Source organism: Notamacropus eugenii, chromosome 1 (genome assembly GCF_028372415.1).
Source record: "Notamacropus eugenii isolate mMacEug1 chromosome 1, mMacEug1.pri_v2, whole genome shotgun sequence".
Taxonomy (NCBI): domain Eukaryota; kingdom Metazoa; phylum Chordata; class Mammalia; order Diprotodontia; family Macropodidae; genus Notamacropus; species Notamacropus eugenii.
Genome location: NC_092872.1, coordinates 684,114,271 through 684,127,167, shown reverse-complemented (window position 1 = coordinate 684,127,167; position 12,897 = coordinate 684,114,271). Strand labels below are relative to the sequence as shown.

General features: G+C 34.3%; 1 long non-coding RNA gene across 3 annotated transcripts in view; it reads left to right on the top strand.

Annotated features, from left to right (window-relative positions):
* Positions 1–12,897, top strand: part of LOC140528303 (uncharacterized) — a 145,532-nt gene that overhangs the window by 15,355 nt on the left and 117,280 nt on the right. The window contains exon 2 of one of the 3 annotated variants that reach the window (XR_011975138.1): positions 10,947–11,061. The exons of the other annotated variants lie outside the window; for them this stretch is intronic. This is a non-coding gene — a long non-coding RNA (uncharacterized lncRNA). The remainder of the gene's footprint in view (positions 1–10,946; positions 11,062–12,897) is intronic. 3 annotated transcript variants of the gene reach the window in all.

Here is a 12,897-nt window from a genome sequence, read left to right as displayed (position 1 = left end):
GGGGGGCCTACTATCACAGGTTCCTACATCTGCATTCATAGAAGGAAAGGAAACTTTTGAGGGGTTAGCAACCACTTTAATCAAACGCATATATCATTCACCTAGTTCAAGGGAATAAGCACCCTGAATTTCAGAGAAAATACAGAGAAATGAAAGATCAACAGACATAGCTTCCTTTGTTGGACCATAATCAATACATATATCAGAAATCAACAAACAGATCTAATTATCTGTCCATAGATACCAGAGAAGGAAGCACTGACATCTGAGTTTTCAAAGCTGAGGGTCTCCTTAGTGGTTTCCCAGAGTTCCCTCCATTTGGCCAAACAAACTTCCAGTCAGTAAGCCCCAAAGTAAAATCTCACCCTCAGAGTATTTATACACTTTTCAGAGCCAGAGGACATGACCCTTCAACCAGTGTCTCAATAGAAAAAAAAGAAAGATATTTGGGACCCTCCTACAAAACAACTCACATAATTAAGCTTACCTCAATGGGCAGGCCCCTCAACAATTGGGACAGATCTTCTTTAATCACATTCAAATAGAGACGTCATACTTACTGAAACAAAAACAGCAAAAGATACTACTTTGCTTGACCTCACAATGCGATGGGGTCAAATTGCCAACCTTATCTCCTAATACTCATTTTAATAAGTAGCTGAGAGATATGTTGAAGATGCTGGTGTCCTGAGCAGACCATGTGGACTAAATTTCACCAAGGTTCTTAAAGAAAATTGTACCTGCCACATTTATGCATCTGTTTAAAAGAGTTATTTTATCTGTTTTTACTTTTAATGCAACTTCTTCCAAATTCTTTTCCATTGTTCTGCTTTCCACTTTACAAAGTTACAGTTTTACATGGATTTATTTGTTTAAAATGTTTAGTTTGAAGCAAATAAGCAACAAACGCATTTTTCTGAAACAACTGAATAAAAGACATAGAATAATAAGAGAGAGAGAGAGAGAGAGAGAGAGAGAGAGAGAGAGAGAGAGAGAGAGAGAGAGAGAGAGAGAGAGAGAGAAGGGTCCTGTATATCTGCTCTTTTCCTTCACTGTTTTCCATTTTAGGATCTGGGATGCAGGCTCCAAGTCTGTCTGAGTGCTTGAGTCACAAGGATCTAGGAATCTAGGAGTTTAATCCAGATGCTTCAGATTGCCCAACAGTAACATCCTGAAGAGCAAGGATCTCAGGACTTTAGTCAGAGGACTTGAATTTCATGGAACTAATGCTATATAGGAATTGTACTAATTTGTGACACTATTTATCACCCATCTATCTCTCCCATGTTTAGTGCTGAGATGGTATAAGGGGCAGGGTTATATCCTTAAGATATTGGAGAGGAAATGTTTATACATTTGTCCTTGTTATATTTTTGAAACATATTTCCCATTGTAAAAACTAATTTTATATATATATATATATATAATACACGTATAGGTAGAAGACATGAGATCTTCTATGAATTTTCATGATGGATATTTTAACCAGGATCTAGGTATATATTTTATTAGATTTATAACTAAAAGAAATTTAAGAGGTCATCTAATTCATCCACTCCAATTTATTGATGAGGAAAATGAGACCCACCTAGGAACAATCATTTACCCAGGGTCACAAAATTAGTGCAAACTAAGTTACAGTTTGAAATTAAATATTTTGATTCCAAATCACATGCTTTCCTCACTATGCCTCAATGAGAGTATTCTCTTCATATCAGACATTGTAGACTTTTCTTTCTCTGTGTGAGACTGAGTACAGTTAAAGAAAAACAGATAATGGAACATAGTAGTTTTGTAAAATGCACAAAATGAGTTCAAAAATAGTGTAATAAACAAATAAAAGAGCATCTAATTTGCTATATTTTAGGTTATTAATAAAGTGTGTTGACAGAAAAGTGTTTAAAATTAGATGAGAAAGGAAAGAGGTTGAGAAAAAGAGCAACCAATTCTCATGCTTTGTATACCTTGACTGTGCTACTGTGCTTCTGGAAACTACAACAACAGCTACAACAAAAAAAGAAGAGGAAAAAAACTCCAGCTGATCAACTTAATTATTGCTTTTAATGATTCTAGCATAAAAACGACTAAAGAGCAGAGAGCTGAAAATTGTGACAGAACTTGGCGCCAATTAACAACAGAGACAAATCTCTCATTTTGACATTTTTTGTTCTGTAAACGACAGCAATTTGCTTAATTAAAATGTGTCTTACCTGTCAGCAATGTTGATACCTTCTTCATGTTTCGAATGATAATTAATTTCTGCTCAATTTTCTTATAGTATCTGTCCTCTCCTTTGCATTTAACAGTTTCATTTATCTGCTTTTTGTATGTATGTATACTCCCCTACATATCATATGACTTACGTTACTTAAAAGCAGAATGTATACATAATGTAGTTCTATCCTTCTGTTGATGATAATTGTGTGGCATAGAATTCAAGATGGAAATTTGTAGTAAAGGATATTCTATCTTTCTTTTAGAAGTTTGTTTTTTGTTTTTTTTTTTTTATAAATACGGGCGTGATGAATACCCTGTCTTCTCTTCTCCATGTTACACACATCCAATGCCTTCAACTAATCTACATCTTTTAGAATCTCCAGGAATCTCATCATTCTGTTTTTGCTACGCTATCATGACAAGGAAAAGTAAATAATTCTAGGTATTTAGAATTTTCATGAGAATTCCTTTGAAATTTTTGAGGAATGCAATAGTAGAAGTATTGACACATTCAACAGAGCACTTCATAGCTTTTTAAGAGTGGTATGATTTATTGTTTATTCAACTGAAACTCTCTGGTTGATTTTAGATAAGTTCATTGCTTTTTTTTAGTCTTCATTTCCTTATCTGTGAAATGAGAGGTTGGAACTGAATATTATTTAAGTCCCTCTCCTGATCTTATACTCAGTATTTGAGAGGTAATACACTCTGGTAAAAAAAAAAAATCAACTCAGAATTAGAAGATACTGGTTTGAGTATCAGTTTTTCCACTTAATCTCTCTATGACCATGGAGAAGTCACTGAACCAACCCAAGGTCTTAGTGTCCTAATTTTTAAAGTGAAAAAAAAATACAAATACTAAGTAAATTAGAAATTAGATGACCTCTTTCAATTTAGTAGTATTTTCTATCCACAAAACCATTTGTAGTTTTGCTAGCCATGAAACTAATCGTATTCACACACACACACACACACACACACACACACACACACACACACACACACACACACACACACACACAAACAAAAAGAATAGGTCCTGGTTGACCTAGCGTAGATTTGCCTATTCGGAACAATTATGAATTCTCTAAGTATTACAAATTCTGTCTCCTCCATGATTCTGCTATATTTCACTGAGTACTAGTCACTGGAGTGTGGCACAATGTTTGGCACATGGTAAATAATAAAGCTTTGTTACTTAAATGATAATGAAATCAATACCATATGCCTGCATAAAAAAGAGATCCATAAATAACGTATTAGTTGTTTTACAAAGGATATATAAAATGAATAAACAACATGTAATAGAATATCTAGCATATGACTGCATCTCCACAAAATTTTTTTTAGATCCAAGTTTCCCTAATACTGCCTATAGTTTTGCTCCAAAATTATGGAATCCAAGAATGACAACCAAGGTTTTTAGTCGACTAAAAAATTGTTCCTCTAGTAAGTGGGAAAGGATTATAGGAAATAAATCACAATTCTGAAAATAATAGTTGAACCATGTTATCTACTAGGTCTGCTTCAAGGGTGGGAAACCTGCAACCTCAAGGTCAACATATGGCCTCAAGGTTTCAGGTTCCCCACCCAGGGTCTGGTTATTACCTGAAGGACACAGCAACTCCTCTCTCAAATCTCCATGAATGTAACTAGCCATAGTTATTCTAGAATAAAAACTTCATTCCATTTTGCACAAAAGACTTATGATAAGGAAAGCAGAGCTTATATAAAAATAAAATGTCTATATTTAACTTTTAATGGAAAATAGGCAGTCTTTCTATCAGACTTTAGCATGGAAGGGATTCATTACTCCATCTTCTACTTTCTTCCTATTGTTTCCAGAAAGCTATGATGTTCATTTCTACTTAGAAGGAAGGAAAGAGTTTATATTGTTTGCCAGTATGAAGGTTCAGATGAATTTTATAAAAACATGTCTAATTAAATTTTTCTTTGAAGCATCTTGCTGTCTCAAAAACTTTACACTGTAAGTAAGGCAATGAAATATTTGAGAAATTTTTAAAAACATGTCATATGCAAATAAAGCTATCCAGGAACCTGATGATAGGCACAGAGACTGAGGATTAACCAAGTGCATCAGAAGACAAGTGTACCTTGTGGGTATTACAAATGCCCACAGGCAATAGTATCAAAAGCATACAAATTTTTCCTATGAGCTGATTTCTTCAGTGTCCTATTTACATTGTGAAAAACTCCCTTAGATCAGATACCATATCCAGGTTCTCAGTCATGAGTCTAGGACATCTATAATTACAACTGCAATGCTTATTCCTACTTTTCCTACTATGGACAATATTATTATAACACAACCTCCAGTAAGATAACCAGGATTTGAACCCAGGTTGCTTGTCAACAAATCCAGTATTCTTCCTCAAAAAGGCAGTTATGAGTCCCGGTTTTGGAGCATATAATTTATGTGATATGGAGCACTGGTTGTGCTTCAGTTTCCTTATCTATAAAATCAGGAGGAAGATGAACTACTCCTGAGGGGCCTGTTAGCTCTAAATCTATGACTAAGGATTTAAGACCTTCTAGAAGAGGGAAAGGGTGGCCCTAGGGACAGAGGTACCCAGACAAGAGCATGGAGCATTGCATTACCAGGTGTGAGTTTAGGAACATAATAATAATAGCTCACATTTATATAGTTCATTAAATTTTGCTATTTTTTCCCCAAATTATTCTTGTGAAACAAGAAGTTATGCTATTATAAATGTCATTTTATGGAAGGTTAGGTTGAGTTGCCAAGAAGTTTTAAATAAAAGAAAAACTTTCCCTAAATTCCGTAGCTAATATGTGTTTGAGTGGGAATTCAAATCCTCTAGGTTCTAAGGCTAGTTTTATACACTATTCAGTGATTCTTCTCTTTAAAATTTTGCCTCTGGCCAACCTTAGAAGAGAGGAAAACACAAGCCTTAAGGTACTACACCATTCATATGTGAACAGTTTGTTGTCAAAATGGGAAGACCTTTGTGTAAGGAATATGAATGAAATCCACTAGTGAATATGACTGATAAAATGGTAAGGACAGACAAAAGCTGCTGGGTAGACCAGATAAAGAATGAGCTCTCCCATGTCTGTATTGAGACTATCTATTTGAAGACAGATAAATAACTGATGCAGTGATGACTATAAGGCGTTGGCTCATTTACATGTGACTTTTTTTTAGAGTCTTAAAGGTTATAGCTGACAAAGCAGTAAATCAAATAACTGTTTGAAAACTAGGAAGAGAGCAAATGAGAACTTTTGAATTCATAACTGAAAGAAAGGTCCATGCTTCATATTTCACTTCAGAAGGTAAATGTGAGTCACTGACCATAAGAAATCACTATCTTTGACAATACGAAGAAGCCATTTGTGAAGACACAAGAGATTACACTGAAAGGAAGGTTTCAGATTTTTTCTAGAGCCTACCTGCTGATTGAAGGGGATATATATATATATATATATATATATATATATATATATATATGTGTGTGTGTGTGTGTGTGTGTGTGTGTGTGTGTGTGTGTGTGTATGTATGTATATATACATACATATATATTGATTTATATGCCTTACTGATTGGTTGACAAAAAATTCCATAGTGGTGGTTGATAAAATCATTGGAAGAGATCTGTACTGTGATGAATATGACCTTTCAGCACCACCTATAGATTGAAAAAATGCATTGCCTCATAGGTGTCTGCTCCCTACTGTCCTCTTTGGCTTGAGAGGGAAAAACAGAGAGGAAAAGAGGTTTTAAATATGTTCTGTTGTAATCTCTTTTTTAGGTATGAGAAGTTTCTCTGAGAACTGCCTAGATAAAACAGAATCCTCTTTTGAGTAGAGGTCTCTGGGTTTACCTGTGTAGCCGAAGAGTCAACCCAAGGAGCTTTACAGCTCTGCGATTTAAGGGAACCACTTTGCTATAGAATAGCTTAACACTTTTTCAGCATGTGGACATGAGGATTTTCCCATTCATGGACCTCCCGAGTAGGTACTACAAATATATGCCTACTTTTTCTCATGATAACTGTGTGCACTTGTCGGAGAGTGGGACCAAGGTTAATGAATGGATTGTCATGCTTAAAGTGTCCCTGCGTTTAGCTTCTGTTTAATAACATATTTTCCTTTCTTTTACCTTGTATTAAGTAAGTTTCATGAGCATTCTTGCTTTTAATTTATCATTAATTGTTTTCTGTTTAAAAGTGAATGTCATCATCATTATGACTTACTGAAATGGGAAGCACACTGGTAAGAGCTCCTAAACTAAAACTGAACAAAGGAGGAATGCAGCTTATCCACACTAGTATTTCTCCCTCTTGAACCCTGGCAGGATTTGAGTCATAAAAGCATGGTGATCACTCTTCTCAGATACTTCCAAATTTCCCACTTTAAAGGAAAGATGGATGAACAAGTTAGCCTAGAGAATGACAGTAGGTGTCTATGTCATATCCCAGAAACTGAGAGATTTGTCTCAGAAAAAAAAATGTTTTAGTGGCAGGAATAATGATGTTACAGCTAATTCCAATAGATTAATTGCATATTTATTGAGAAAGGCAAGAAAAAAAATCAATACCAACAAACAGCTTAATATTCTATTTCTAATAAATCAGCTTTCTAATCATCTCACATCATATCATGGTCACATTATTCTTTTCTGTCTAATAAAAAATATCCATTAGAACTAGATTAAAATAAAATTTCAGTTAAACATTTATTCATTATAAAATCAAATCACTAATTTATTGAGCATACAATTCAGACAATGTCTTCTTCTAGGCACTGTGTGCAATGGGACAGAATACAAAATTCAGTTTAGACAGCATTTATTAAGCATGGATTATGGGTAAGACTCTCTACTAGGCAACAAAAACTTAAAGCAAACAAATTCATCTATCAAAAACCTTGTTTTTAACACTTAAGAGTCTATATCATGATGAATGGAGAGCCATAAACCAAAAATAATTTTAAAGAATATGACCTGTTGTGGTGGAGAGAATGACCAGATATGGATTGATGAAAGCACAGATCCTGGGAGCTTAAAAGGATCTGTGTAAAGATAAGGAAGAAGAGACTGAGGGTGTCTTTGAACTCAGGTCTTTCTGACTTCTGGGCCAGCCTTCCGTCTACTACACTTAGCTGCCTAGTAATAAATAATACCCTCAAGTCAAGGGATCATAAAACTCAACTCTGCTTTCTCTTATGCATTTTGTAGGTTTTGGGAATGTGATTTTTTCTATAATTATCTATTGGATTTTTACATTATTATATAGAAATATTATTGATTTTAAAATCTTTATTCCATAGGCTTCTACATTGCTGAACCTATTTGCTAGGTTCAAATGTTGCTTTTGCTAATTGATTCCCTAGAATTACATAAAAAGTATTATTTTGTCTACTTTTTACCTATTCTATGCCTTTATTTTCTTTTTCTAGTTTATTTCTATTACTGACATTTTAGAACTGTATTATATAGACATGGGGACAGTAGACATCCTTGTTTTACTCCTGTATTTAATGGGACAGTTTTTACTGTATCCTTGTAGCATGTGATATTCACTTCTGGTTTTAGATATATAGTTTTCATGATATTATTATGAACCAGTTCAATAAAGGTAACCCAAAGTACATACCTTAAGCAAAACTAGTTTATTACCAGTGATGTTAATAAAGTGGTTCAGACTGATTGCCTCAGTAAGGCCAGTGACCCTAATGAGATGAAGGACACCGTCTCAGTGACACATAGGAAAGAAGGGGATTTTGGAACATTACAGTTGACTATACCAAGGAAAGTGGATTGGCATTCATGTGTGGTTTATCATTTCCCAATATAACAATTAAGGAATGTTAATTATTTTATGCAATTCATCTGCATCTTATAATCTTTGCTAGGGCATTAGTACATTTGACTGCCTGTCCCTTTAGAAGAGTTGAAATCTCCTCTAACTATACAAGGATAGGCAAAAACAGACAAATGTTTTAGGGGATGGCCCCAGGTTGAGCCGGTTGGGGATCACAGACAATAAGCAGATGTCTCCTGGGCTAATGATAAGAGCAATGACAGTTTTTCCTTCTAATTACATCTTTAAATGAATGCAGAGGCAAAGCTACATCCCTGAGCTTAACTCAAGAATGTAAAAAATATGATTTGAGTAATCACACAAAAAATGAAGCAGTAATACAGATTACGATCAATTATAAAATAGTCATTTATTAAATGGCACAGAATAATTTTAATTTCCTTAATATTAAAAAAATTGATTATTTTTTGGAAGAAGGTTGGTGTGTCAGATGAGATTCTGAGTAGCTGCTAAGGAGCCCCCCAGCTTTGAAAACCCAGATGTTGGTGCTTCTCTCTTTGGTAACAATAACTACCAATGTTTTCATTTCCTGAACTTTGAGACATCATGGAGAACCACAAAAATGATCCTAAAAACACAAAGCAATCATTTGGAACTTTGAGGTTTGAGATGATCAAGTTGTCTGTTCGGCCCACATCTGCCATAATTTTGATGTCTTAGTTTCACAGCTTCATTCATAAAGACACAACTTATTAAGGAGGGTAATAATAATAAGGAACTTATTAGGGAGGAGTATGGGAAGAAACTACAAACAAGTGAAAGGTCTGAATTATCGTTCATTGGCTTATTGCTGTCAAGTATATGGAAAAATTAAAACTAGAGATATAAAGCACTGTCAAGTAAGGGTCCTTTGGAAGATTTTTTTTAACGATGAGAGATTAATTCTTTATTATCAAATAAACTCTACTTTTAAGTGTCTGAAAAGAACTGGCTAATATTCATCTTAATTTTTAAAAATATTACAATGTTATTTTATGTACCAGGTGCTTCTAAAGCTAAATTTTTACTGAGCCTCTGATCTGATGTTTATAAATTAATAGTCAACTATAAAACATTAGTCTTAGCTCTTCTAAGAAGCCTTCTCTTGATGACTTCAATGCACAGATCTGTCTTCTTTGAACTCCTATGGCATCGTGCCTTTATCACACAATTTTTGTTTTCTATAATGGTTCAATATTTGTGAGCTGACTCCTTGGTAACAGTGCAAGCTTCTTGGGGGGAGGAGGGAATGGATCCTACTTTATATCCCTCACAGGACTTAGCATAGTATTTTGTAAAGCTGTTCAAATACTGTTGACTAATTTTTGAAATAGAATACCAATAGTTATGGTAATTTTTCCTACATGTGATACATATACCTACACTCAAGCTGTAGTTTAAGTACAGGCTTTCCAGGATTGAGCCACTATGTGATGAATTTTGTTGTAATTTATTGTCTGTATATTATACCCATATTGTCTAACATAGATTAAAAGCTAATAAATTGTGAAAGTAGCTTTATAAAGTGTTTAGCACAGAATCACAGGAAAATCAGGTGTTTGATAAATGCTTTTTGATGACAAGATAAAGGAAATGAAGTATAAGAAGCAACATTGTTAATGACAAGTACCTTGATGGGATGATGAGCGCTATAAAAGCATGGACACAGATGAAGAAGAGGTTGGAAAATAATGACTGAAGAGATACTAGTTGAGAATCAAAAGAAAGTTGGAAATGAGTAGATTCACAAATAAATGGACTCAGCATCAAAGGATATGGTTGTATACAGAGGAGTGAGTAGCTGAGAATAAGTAACAAGAAAGGAAGAGATGTTTACTTTATCACAATATTTTTTTTTACCTAAATAAGAAATAAATAGCTAAGAAAAAAAATTGAGAACTATTTCATTTTTGTCTTCATTTTAGTGCCTCACGTAGTGCCTGCCATATAGTCAGACTTGAATATTTTTAGCTTCATTGAATTCCTAAGGCAATTTGCCTATCAATATTGTTGTTTTATTCAGAATTCATTACATTCAAGTCTCTAAATTATTGTCATTTCCTTAATGAATTTTTCCTTGATCCCTCTCATTAGTTCTTTCCTCAGTTAAACTCATATCAAAGCCACTCATCAAAACATTGTATTTCCCAAATGAATTCAATCCCTTTTGAGTTCAACAGTGGTTTTATCTTAGCTTTTATGCTTGGTAATTGGTTTAAGGTTTTACCTAGAGTAGATCACCAGTGTATGTCTATTGAAGTTAATACACTGTATGGATCTCGGACATAATGAGTACCCTAATATCTAGAAACATGTCTGCTAGTAGAGAAGAAAGATTTGCATTTGGGAGATGCTAACTGTACTGTGGCAGCAGGTGAACTATCTACTTCTCATGGTCCTACTAACTGCTACTTTCAAACAGCACTTCTCCTACAAGATACATCATAAATAAAGTAGTGAGAAAACTGGCCTGAGGCCAAATAGTGATTTAAGTGATGGAATAATGACTAGAACTGAAGTTCATGGTATACAATCCAGAACATCAACAGAAATCTTCATTTCTGTCTGTATACAATGACATTCCCATGTAGGAGAAGGGCAAGAGAGCAGTTCCCTACGATAGAAAGCATGAAGATTATTGAGGAAACACACCTTCCAGGGAAAGGAATGTATGTTAGGGTGTAATATTCTCAGTTCTTTCAATTTATTGTCAAATGGCTTAATCTAGGTTTTTTTTCATCTTCATCACATTTCTCCAGATTACTAATGTCCTTGCTAAAATGTGACATTTAGAACATAACATAGTTTCTTCCTCTATAAAAGGATGTCTTAGATTTAAAGATCTCTAAAGGTTCTTCAAACTCTTCAACTTTTCCATCCTTTAAGGAAGGAACACTCCATGTTCTAAAAGGAATTTTGACATATTTAAATGCTGATAAGGAAAGAGGTTTACAGAATGAAGTCTTTTCAACAACTCAATGAACATCTTCCTCAAAGACTGGTAAGTATAAATAGTATACATTTAATATTTCCCGTGTGTGTCAAACACATTACTTCTCTCTAGCTGCAAAACAAATTCTCCTCTAATGTTGTACCTCACTGATTGGCTCATAGTCAGGTTGCTACTGACAAAAGAACTTTGATCATCCCATTTGGTGAGTTATAGAAAAAGGTGAGATTACTTTTCTTAATTCTTACAGAACCTTCATGTCAGATGTGTAGTCAAATACAATACAAAACAACAATTGTAAAATTGAAAATGTTTTCTCAGGGAACTTGAGTTTCCAGTATGATGAAACTGAACAGAGCACAAGACTGTTGCCATAGATTGAAACATTATTTCTTACATATCCCAATGTGCAATGACGTGATGTATTGTAGTGACAAAAAATATGCATGATTTGGGTGTTATAAAAGCAAGAAATCTCAGGATTTATTCTCTGAATAACAATTTTGCTAGCAACAGAGTAATTCCTTTGGAATGTAAATGATGAACAAAAAATATTAGCCATAATATATTTAAACAAAAATATGTTACCTTCAACCACGATTCCTTATGAATATCAATTTTAAATTATACAGAGGGAAAAAACAGAACAAAACAAAACTGAGTAGTCAAAGGAACAGATATTCATCACTTCCCAACACTGCATCATGCAGAGTTCAAGCATAGATTTCTAAAATATATTTTTAATACTTAATCCTTAGATATGTTTTATACTCATGAGCTACTATTACTCTCCTGATGGTAACAACAGATCATTTCCAACTGGGCTACTTGCCAGTATCCTTTGCATACTATGGACCTGCCCTCAAAGATCTTACAATTTAATAACAAAAGACAGTGTATGCACACATATGTATATATACATATTTAGTATATATACCCATATGTGTGCATATGTGTGTATGTACAGAACCTATGCAAAAGAGAGTAGGAGATGGGATTAGGACTCAAGTAAAGTTTCACATAATAGAGGGGCCTTGAGATGATCTAGAAAGAACTTTGGGATTCCAGGAAACAGAGGTGAGGAATGCATTTATGCTAGGCATTGGATATAGCAAGTTCAAAGACAAAGGGAAATTACATGTGAAAGGAAGAGTAATTAGAGCAGTATTGCTTGAAAATAGAGTGCATGTAGGTGAGGAACTGTAAGGAGATAGGAAGGAAATAGGTTTTGATGAGCTTTAATTATCAAATCAAAGTTTGCATTTGGTTCTTGAGATAATAGAGAGTCACTAGAATTCCTGGAGCAGGGGGTGAAATAATCATATCTGTAGCATTAGAATAATCACTTTGTTGACTTTGTGGAGGATGAATTAGAGCAACTAACGGCTTGGAGTTGAGACCAAAAGGAGATAATTTTAATAGTATAGGAGAAAGGTGTTGAGGCATAAACCACAGAGAGAGCTATGTAGGGGGAGATAGGAGATTCAAGTGAGGAATGTATAGATAGAGATGAGAAGATTTGGCAAAATATTAGAGATATTCAGAGAATGACAGCAATGTGTTGATGAGGACCCAGAAAGTGTAGTAGACCTGGTGATCTGCTTAACAGTAGTATGGCAGCTGGGAAGAGGGAGAGGTTGGGAAATAGGAGAGGGGGATATTGAGTTCTGTTTAGGACATTTTGAAATTGATACTACTAGACATCTACTTTAAAAATAGAATTACAGTGTACCTCTGAGCTTATCTCAGTTATGACATGACTAAGCCAAATCTATAGCCATATTTAATCCATAAAAGCTATGTCTCATAATCTTATAATTTCCAAATAGATAGTCTCTGAATTCCCCAGATCCCAATTAAATACAGATATTTGAATCCTTTCCCAAG